Source organism: Mustela putorius, unplaced genomic scaffold (assembly GCF_011764305.1).
Source record: "Mustela putorius furo isolate JIRA1106 unplaced genomic scaffold, ASM1176430v1.1 tig00004007_pilon_pilon_pilon, whole genome shotgun sequence".
In the NCBI taxonomy this organism is placed as follows: domain Eukaryota; kingdom Metazoa; phylum Chordata; class Mammalia; order Carnivora; family Mustelidae; genus Mustela; species Mustela putorius.
Window position 1 is genome coordinate 13,340,268 of NW_025422145.1, and position 9,201 is coordinate 13,349,468.

The window sequence follows — 9,201 nt, forward strand, 5'->3', positions numbered from 1 at the left end:
CTCCCTGCTGAGCAGATAGCCCAACTTGGGCATGGGACTCAATCCCAGGACCCTGGGATCATGACCTGAGCGGAAGGCAGAGGCTTTACCCTCCTGAGCCACCCAGGTGCCCCTACTGCTCTTCTAAGTCGGCCTTGCTGGAACCTTTCATAAGAAACCTCAGATTGAACTTGGAAAAGCCTTTCCAGGCTAAGAAGCCAAGCCAAGAACTTTCTGTCCGACTTCACCTGGAATGCCTACAGAGCTGGGTGAGTTCCTTTCTTCTTGAGGTTCCTGGGCCTGTCAGGAGGCCGCCTTCCTTACTCAAATGATATGGCTACTGGGAATTCCCTTAGCAAGGTTATCAGGCTGATTTTCCCAAGGGGCTTTATTGGCTCCATAAAATCAACCTTAATTTCCTAAAGCTATCTGTTCATATCTGAGTCTACGCACATCTTTCTCAAATATGACATTCCAGTCAAAGCCTTGGTGATATGACCAGTGTTTCCAGTAGTGTCCTGTAACAGGGGGAACAGATTCTTATTGGACTTACACAAATGAATAGGTTGTTATGAAAATATAAGAATACTTGGAGTTTCCAAATTCTGGAGGGATCAGGTAGGGAGAAAAAGTAATTGTTTCATCTTTGTTTACAAAGGTAGACTTTATAAATTGCTGTAGGTCATAGCTGTTTTTTTTAACCTTTTTTAAAAAAAGATTTTATTTATTTATTTGACAGAGAGAGAGAGATCACAAGTAGGCAGAGAGGCAGGCAGAGAGAAAGAGAAGGAAACAGGCTCCCTGCTGAGCAGAGAGCCCCATGCAGCACTTGATACCAGGACCCCAAGATTATGATCTGAGCCAAAGGCAGAGGCTTTATATATATATATATATATATATATATATATATATTTTTTTTTTTTTTTTTTTATTTAACAGACAGATATCACAGGTAGGCCGAGAGGCAGGCAGAGAGAGAGGGGGAAGCAGGCTCCCTGCTCAGCAGTGAGCCCGATGTGGGGCTCCATCCCAGGATCCTGAGACCACGACCTGAGCCGAAGGCAGAGGCTTAACCCACTGAGCCACCCAGGTGCCGGGTCATGGCTAGTTTAAGAGAAAGTTTCCTTAAATCTGGAAAACAAAAGATTAAAGAACCAGTAGTGTTTCAAACAAAAGCATAAAAATTTATAATCATCCCCATTAGTCCTGTCAGTCCCCTGAAACTAATTCCTGTTGATCTTGATCTTTTGCTGATGGTGTTAGGAACCTAGATTTTCTTTCGAGTTGTGTAAATTCTTTCACAGGTGAGTGATGTAATCTGAATTATCAGAAACCTGTATTCTAGAGAGCTGGTCAGTCCTTTCCAGGAATTTCTCTGAAGATGAAACAGTTTTGCAAATGCATCCAAGTACAACAATAACTTTCTGTTTATGACAAAAGACTTAAAAACTTCATGTTTGAAGATCTGATGAGAGTTTGTTACAAGGCAACTGACAAGGAAATTTGGTTATTTTTGTGACATACAACATTTTAAGATAACTGGAATAAAGACTGATAATATACATCAGATTTTTAGGAGTTTCGTATAATTTCTGGAAAACTTATATTAATAACATATCCATATAAGGATATTAGTAAAGAACTTACAGCATAATTTCTTATAAAATCTTTATAAGCCACCCAGGCATTCCTAAAGCCTATTTTTAAAGATTAAAAAAATTGGGGGGGTATGCCTGGGTGGTTCAGTTGGTTAAGCATCTGCCTTTGGCTCAGGTTATGATCTCAGGGTCCTGGGAGGGAGCCCCATACCGGGCTGTCTGCTCAGCAGGGAACCTGCTTCTCTCTCTCTCTGCTCCTGCTCTTTCTCAAATAAATAAATAAAATCTTAATTTTTTAAAAAAATTAATCTTTACACCCAACTTGGAGATCAAGAGTGGTAGTCTCCAGAGATTGAGCCAGTCAGGCGCCCCAAGCCTATTTTTAAAACCCTTATAATAGCCATTTCATTTTTAGCCAACTGGACCATATAAGATCTCCTGTCCCCCAATTTCTCTTTTCTCTTCTCAACTTTCTATGTGCGTGGTTTGTTCTTTATTTTCCCCTTTCTCATTCTGAAATAATCAGCTTTACTTTAGGACAAAATTACTCTTGGGACACCTGGCTGACTCAGTCAATAGAGACTGTGACTCTTGACCTTGGGGTTGTGAGTTTGAGCCCCATGTTGGAATTAGAGATTACTTAAAAACAGGACCAAAACCCAAAAAAAACCCAAGGGGAAAAAAAAACCAGGACAAAATTGGGGCACCTAGGTGGCTCAGTCAGTTGAGCGTCTGCCTTTGGCTCCGGTCATGATTTTGGGGTCCTGGGATTGAGCCCCATATCGGGTTCCCTGATCAGCAGGGAGCCTGCTTCTCCATCTCTCTCTGCCTGCCTTTCTGCCTAATTGTGCTCTCTGTCACACTGTCAAGTAAATAAATAAAAAGAAAAAAAAAGACAAAATTACTTTCTTTTCCCTTATTATTTCCAGTAGTTTAAATGGCATACAGTGGGGTGCCTGGGTGGCTCAGTGGGTTAAAGCCTCTGCTTTCGGCTCAGGTCATGATCCCAGAGTCCAGGGATCGAGCCCCGCATCGGGCTCTCTGCTCATTGGGGAGCCTGCTTCCTCCTTTCTCTCTGCCTGCCTCTCTGCCTATATGTGATCTCTGTCTGTCAAATAAATAAATAAAATCTTTAAAAAAAAAAAAAATAAATGGCATACAGTAATTAAGTTCTTAATCCTTAGAAAACTTAATTTCTACTGCAAACTAAGAAGTATGCAATTGTGAACTGCTGCAAAGTATCTCTTATTTATTTATTTATATTTTAGATGATTTTATTTATATAACATAGAGAGAGATCACAAGTAGGCAGAGAGGTAGGCAGAGAGAGAGCGTAAGCAGGCTCCCAGCATCCTGAGATCATGAGCCGAAGGCAGAGGCTTAACCCACTGAACCCCCCAGGCGCCCCATACACAGTATCTTTTAGATTGTCAAACTTACCAATACATCTGTTAATCCCTAGAAACTTAACATTTCCTCATAGTGCATTTTTTCCCAATTAAAATGTAGCAGTGTCACCCTATAATTAAGGGGAATGCCCTTTAAAGCATAATTCTCTGGACTCAGGGTCAAACGGGGCCTCTTGAGATTTGGAAATAGAGCATCACTTGGGCCACTCACTGGGGTCACAAGTATGAACAGCCCATCGGACCACACCAAATTCACACAGGAGATGGGCCTTATCGTTTGCTGTTCCCTGTGAGCCCTGGCAGTGATCACAGCGTGGGCACGGAACCAAGCAATAAATATCCAAGTGGAGAGAGCGTATGAGTATTTGTGGCTCTGGGGGCCTTTGCCTTCCTGTTTCCCTTGGCCCTCTCACTAGAGACCTTGATAACCCTGTCAGTTTCCCCTTGGTAGCAGGGACGCTGGAAAAATCTGGATGAGGTCCCTGTGGGCACTCTCTGTAGGTGGCTGGTTTCTTTTCCAGGGTGTTCCAAGTGACCAACTTGGAGTGAGGGTAGGCCTCCGCTGGCGTGCTACAATGCAGGGCCTTGGGAAAAGCCCCAGGCCTCTGGCGTGGTGTACGAGTCTTAGCATGTTGGTATGCAGGTCACTGAGCAATAGCCCAGAAGCTTCTATGGGGTTTGCATTGCTCAAGGAGCAGGTACACCTCCTCAGTCTTCTTAGGAAGGGCTGGCACCAGCTTCTAAGGACATTTATACTTGTCCGTTCATATTTTTGCAATGTCACACCAGGAATAGGACCCATATTAGGGGCTGAACAGCAGCGCCGAGTGAGGTGGTGGCCCAGGGACCATAGCTTTTGTCATGTTTTCCTTTGGTGCGGCTACTGGTTTCCAGGTGCAAGGCTGCACAACTCTTCTGGTTAAGGACACGTAGTCCGGGCTTGGCCCACAGACTCTCCTGTCCTGCTCACCAAGGGGAATCTCTTCCTTGCTTCTTGGGCCCTAGCTTCCCCTTGGGCTGGGCCACCAGCCTTGTGATCCCGCCCACCCTCCTGAGCTCTCCTCGGCCTTGAGATGTGGAGCACCGTCACGCACATTGTCAATTAAGGCCTTTATAATTAGTGGTCTCATCATCTCGGCAGACCACAGGTCCTTGATCACGATCACTGGATAATTATGGCAGCTGTGACCTTTTGGGGTTGGACCCTGCAGGCAACACATGACAGAGGCAATTTGCAAACACACAAAACAGCACGAGCAACTGCCTGCAAGTGGTGAGAGTTTTCCAGATGGTGCTCCCCACCTGAGCTAGCGAGGAGGCCAGGCAGCTGCAGGTGAAGACATTCTCCTCAGCTGAGTGCAAAGGCCATCACGCAATTCTGCCAGCTTCCGCCTGGTGTTCCGGTTGCTCCGTGTGTGTAGGTCGGAGTTTATCAATGCCCAGTGTTGTGGCTGGACCAGCCCTTTAGGTTCTTACTGTGATTGCAAGATAGTCTCTGGCAATCACCACCAGGAACCTGGTGGTGGGAGGGGGGATTGGGGGAGGCTTATTACCTCAGGACCAGGAAATCCTTTAACACCCCTGGGGCCATGCAGTGTGGTCTTTAGGCTCACAGGCCTGAGGTTCTGCTTTGGTTGGGTCCATGGTGCAGGGGTGCAAGCCTCAGGGCTTTGAGCTTACTCTTTATTGCTAAATCTAAAACACAGTTGCAGGAATTTAAAGCCAGGGGGTAGGGGGCATGGAGAAGTGGTCCAAGGGATCAGTTATTGAGATCAACCAAACTCTAGGATAAAAGAAGCCTCAGCTGGGGGAGGTGGCCTGGCTCGTTAATTCAGAACCGTGTTTGAGGTAACCGGCTTTTTAAAATTTTCCCAAGTGATGCCACTTTGAAATGGATGCTTTGGCAATCAAAGCTTAAGTCAGGCACCTGCATTACCAAACCAAACCAAAGCGGGCTATCCCCACTGACACTACAGAAGCATGTAGGTTTTCCCCATCTTTTTGTATTAGAAATTATGCCGACAGGGTACTTGGAAGCTCTCCTCAGCTGGACCATTAGCCCCAGGCTACTCTGCAGCCCCTCCAGCAAGTGGTTTCCTAGTGGCTCTGGGGGCTCTGCAGAGTGGGGCTGAGGTGTTGCCACGTGGTGGGAGGCCACTTTGTATTTTCTAATTTTATAAGTGATGGGATTTGGCTGATCTTTCACCTTTCAGTGTTTTGTTTTGTTTTGTTTTTAAAAGATTTTATTTATTTATGAGAAGGAACAGAAGCATGGCGGGGGGCAGCCGGAGAGGGAGAAGTAGGATCCTCGCTGAGCCTGATATGGGGCTGGATTCCAGGACACAGGAATCAGGACCTGAGCCACCCACTCACCCTCCCAGTATTTTTAAATACAAAAGTGCCATGCCTGATAGTCATAATTCACCTGAATTTCCATAAAACAATCCTAAGCAAATAAAGTTATTGCTTTTTATTCTTTTTTTTTAAAAATTTATTTATTTGACAGAGAAATCACAAGTAGGTAGAGGCAGGCAGAGAGGGAGGGGGAAGCAGGCCTTCCTGATGCAGGGCTCGATCCACGACCCTGAGATCATGACCTGAGCCGATGGCAGAGACTTAACCCACTGAGCCATCCAGGCGCCCCTTCATTTTATTTTATTACGTTTGTTTTATTTTATTTTAGTGATCTCTCTACCCAACTCAAAGTCACCACCTGGATGAGTTGGGACTCAAACTCACCACCTGGAAATCAAGAGGTGCCTATGCTTCCAACCGAGCCAGCCAGGCACCCTTAAAGTTATTGCTTTGATTTGATTTATGTATTTTTAATTTTTAAAAAAGATTTATTTGAGAGAGAGCAAGCACATAGTTACACTTGAGCAGGGGGAGAGGAAGAGAGAGAGAATAAGCCTCCAGCAGACTCCCCAGGTAAGCCTGGACACCCATGCAGGGCTCAACCCCAGGACCCTGAGATCACAACCTGAATGGAAACCAAAAGCCAGACGATCAACCCACAGAACCATCCACGTGTCTGAAGTTATCACTTTTATTTATTTATTTATTTTTAAGATTTTATTTGTTTATTTGACAGATAGAGATCACAAGTAGGCAGATGAGAGAGAGAGAGAGAGAGAGGAGGAAGCAGGCTCCCTGCTGAGCAGAGAGCCCGATGCGGGGCTCCATCCTAGAACCCTGAGATCATGACCTGAGCTGAAGGCAAAGGCTTAACCCACTGAGCCACCCAGGCACCCCTGAAGTTATTGCTTTTAAAGCTGTAGAAACTCGCAAAGTTTAGACAGTGTCCATTCGAAGGAGTGGTGGGGGGGGACAGTACTGACCCGGGCCAGGGTGTGCTGCACAAAGGCTACCACATGCGGCAAAGGAGGCAATGCCCCAGATGCTGCAGACTGGGACTGTCCCTGTGGCCTGTGCCAGGACTTCCCCGGTCGGGCTCCATTAAAATTAAAAACCTTTGTGCATGAAAGGATACTATCAAAACAGGAGAAACAACCCACAGAATGGGAGGAGATAGTCACAAATCAGAAATCTGATGAAGAATCAATACCCATGATATATAAAGGACTCTTGTAACTCAATAGTAAAAACAAAAACAAGCCTCCCCGCAAAAACAAAAAACCCATTTAAAAAAACGGACGAAGGGGGCGCCTGGGTGGCTCAGTGGGTTAAGCCGCTGCCTTCGGCTCAGGTCATGATCTCAGGGTCCTGGGATCGAGTCCCACATCGGGCTCTCTGCTCAGCAGGGAGCCTGCTTCCCTCTCTCTCTCTCTGCCTGCCTCTCCGACTACTTGTGATTTCTCTCTGTCAAATAAATAAATAAAATCTTAAAAAAAAAAAAAAACGGATGAAGGACAAACAGACATTTCTCCAAGGGAGATATTCAAATGAACAAGAAGCACAGGCAAAATGGCCCTGAGTCCACAGAAAAATGCAAATCAAAGCCGCAAGGACACTCACTGGCATGGCGGGAGAGGAAAAGGCAGATAGCAAGTGTCCCGAGGGTGTGCAGCCTGGAACCCTCATCTGCTGCTGGCGGGGGTGGGAATGGTGCAGCCCCAGGGGAAACCAGTGTGGTAGTCCCTCAGCAAGTTCAATGTAGAGTTCTGTATTGCTGGGTCACCTAATCCCAAGTGCACGCCCGAGAAGTAAAAACAGGTGCCCACACAAAAAGTTGTACGCCAACATTCATAGAATTATTCATGATAGCCACAGTGTGGACACCCAAATGCCCATCAGTGAATGAACGGATGACCAGTGTGGTCGGCCGTGCAACGGGACGCCTCGGGCAGTGAGAAAGAATGAGATTCCTCACACCCACCACAGCGTGGATGACTCCAGTGAACATGATGCTAAATGCAATACGCCGGACACAAAAGGAGAAACACAGTGTGCTTCCATCCATGGGGTACCTAGACAGGCACACTTACAGGACAGAAAACAGAAGAGAGTTACTGGGGCTGGGGGAAGGAGGAAGAAAGGAGTTATTGTTAACAGGGTCAGCGTTTCAGTTCGGATGATGAAAAAATTCTGGAAACAGATGGTGGTGATGGCTGCAAAACACTGTGACCGGCTTAAAGGCACTGAACTGGATACTAATTGTTAAAATGGTATATTTCATGTTATGTACATTTTACCAACATACTAAAATACGGTTTCTCACATCACGGTAGCAGAATCTGGAAAGTACAGTACCCCATTTTGCCGGCGAGGCTGTGGGAGCAGGCCTTCTCATATTTTGCTACTGGAAGAAAGCTGTCATTACCAAAAAAACATAAGTGTCCTTACCTTTTCTTTTTCTTTCTTTTTTTTTTTTTAAAGATTTTATTTATTTATTTGACAGAGAGAAAGAGATCACAAGTAGGCAGAGGCAGGCGGGGGTGGGGGGGTGGGCAGAGCAGGCTCCCCGCTGAGCAGAGAGCCCGACATGGGGTCTGGATCCCAGGACCCTGAGATCATGACCTGAGCCGAAGGCAGAGACTTTAACCCATTGAACCACCCAGGCACCCCAACCTTTTCTTTTTCTTTTTTTTTTTTTTTAAGATTTATTTATTTTACCACCCAGGTCTACTCACCCACTATTCCTTGCACAGGCTGAGTGACAGAGAGAGAGAGAGAGAGAGAGAGGCTGTGTGTGTGGATAGTTGGCGGACAGAGGAACAGGGAGAGAAGCAGACCTGCCACTGGTGGGGGTGGGGAGGAGCCTGCCTGGGGCATAACCCTGAGATCAGAAATCAAGCCAAAATCCTGAGTTGAATGCCCAACCCACTGAGCCACCTAGGCGCCCCCTGTGTCTTTACCATTAGCCTTAGCAATGCTAATTCCAGGAATTTACCTTGAAAGTACATCCTCAATATGAAAATACCTCTGACCTGGTTACTCATGGCAGCTTGTAATCACAAAATCCTGGAAACAATTTAGATGTTCATACAGAGAAGCGCAGTTGAATGAGAAATCCATCCACACAGCTCTGTGAACTGATGTGGAATGATTTCCAGGCTCTGTTGCTAAGCGAGGAAAGGGATGTGTGAAGAAGTATCTATAACGTGCTACCTTTGTGTACAAAAGAAGGGGAATTAAGAAAATAAACATTTGCCTCCTCACTGGAGTATAGAGAAGCCTAGGAAAGAAAACCCAAAGAGGACGGACATTGATTTCAGAAGGCAGTTGGCAGGACTTGAATGAAGAGAGAGAATTTGGGAGAAGCCATTTCTTTGAATAGACCTTTTTGTCCAGACCTGACTTTTGGAACTATGTTATCATTTTATGTATTTGAAAAAATAAAATAAAATCTTCAAGGATGGGAGAAAAATAAATCCCCAAATTTAATACAAACAAACAAATAAACCAAAGCATTCTTTCAAATGAATAACATAAACACACTCAAGGCTGAGAAAAAACAAAACCAGTAACTCAAGTAACTTTTTTTTTTTAAGATTTTTTTTATTTATTTGACAGACAGAGATCACAAGGAGGCAGAGAGGCAGGCAGAGAGAGAGAGAGGAGGAAGCAGGCTCCCTGCTGAGCAGAGAGCCCAACTCGGGGCTTGATCCCAGGACCCTGGGATCGTGACCTGAGCCGAAGGCAGAGGCTTTAACCCACTGAGCCACCCAGGTGCCCCCTCAAGTAACTTTTGAACGTAGTAATATTTGGAGCATAGGCCACCGGGCTAAAGACAAAAAGAATCTAAACAAATATTA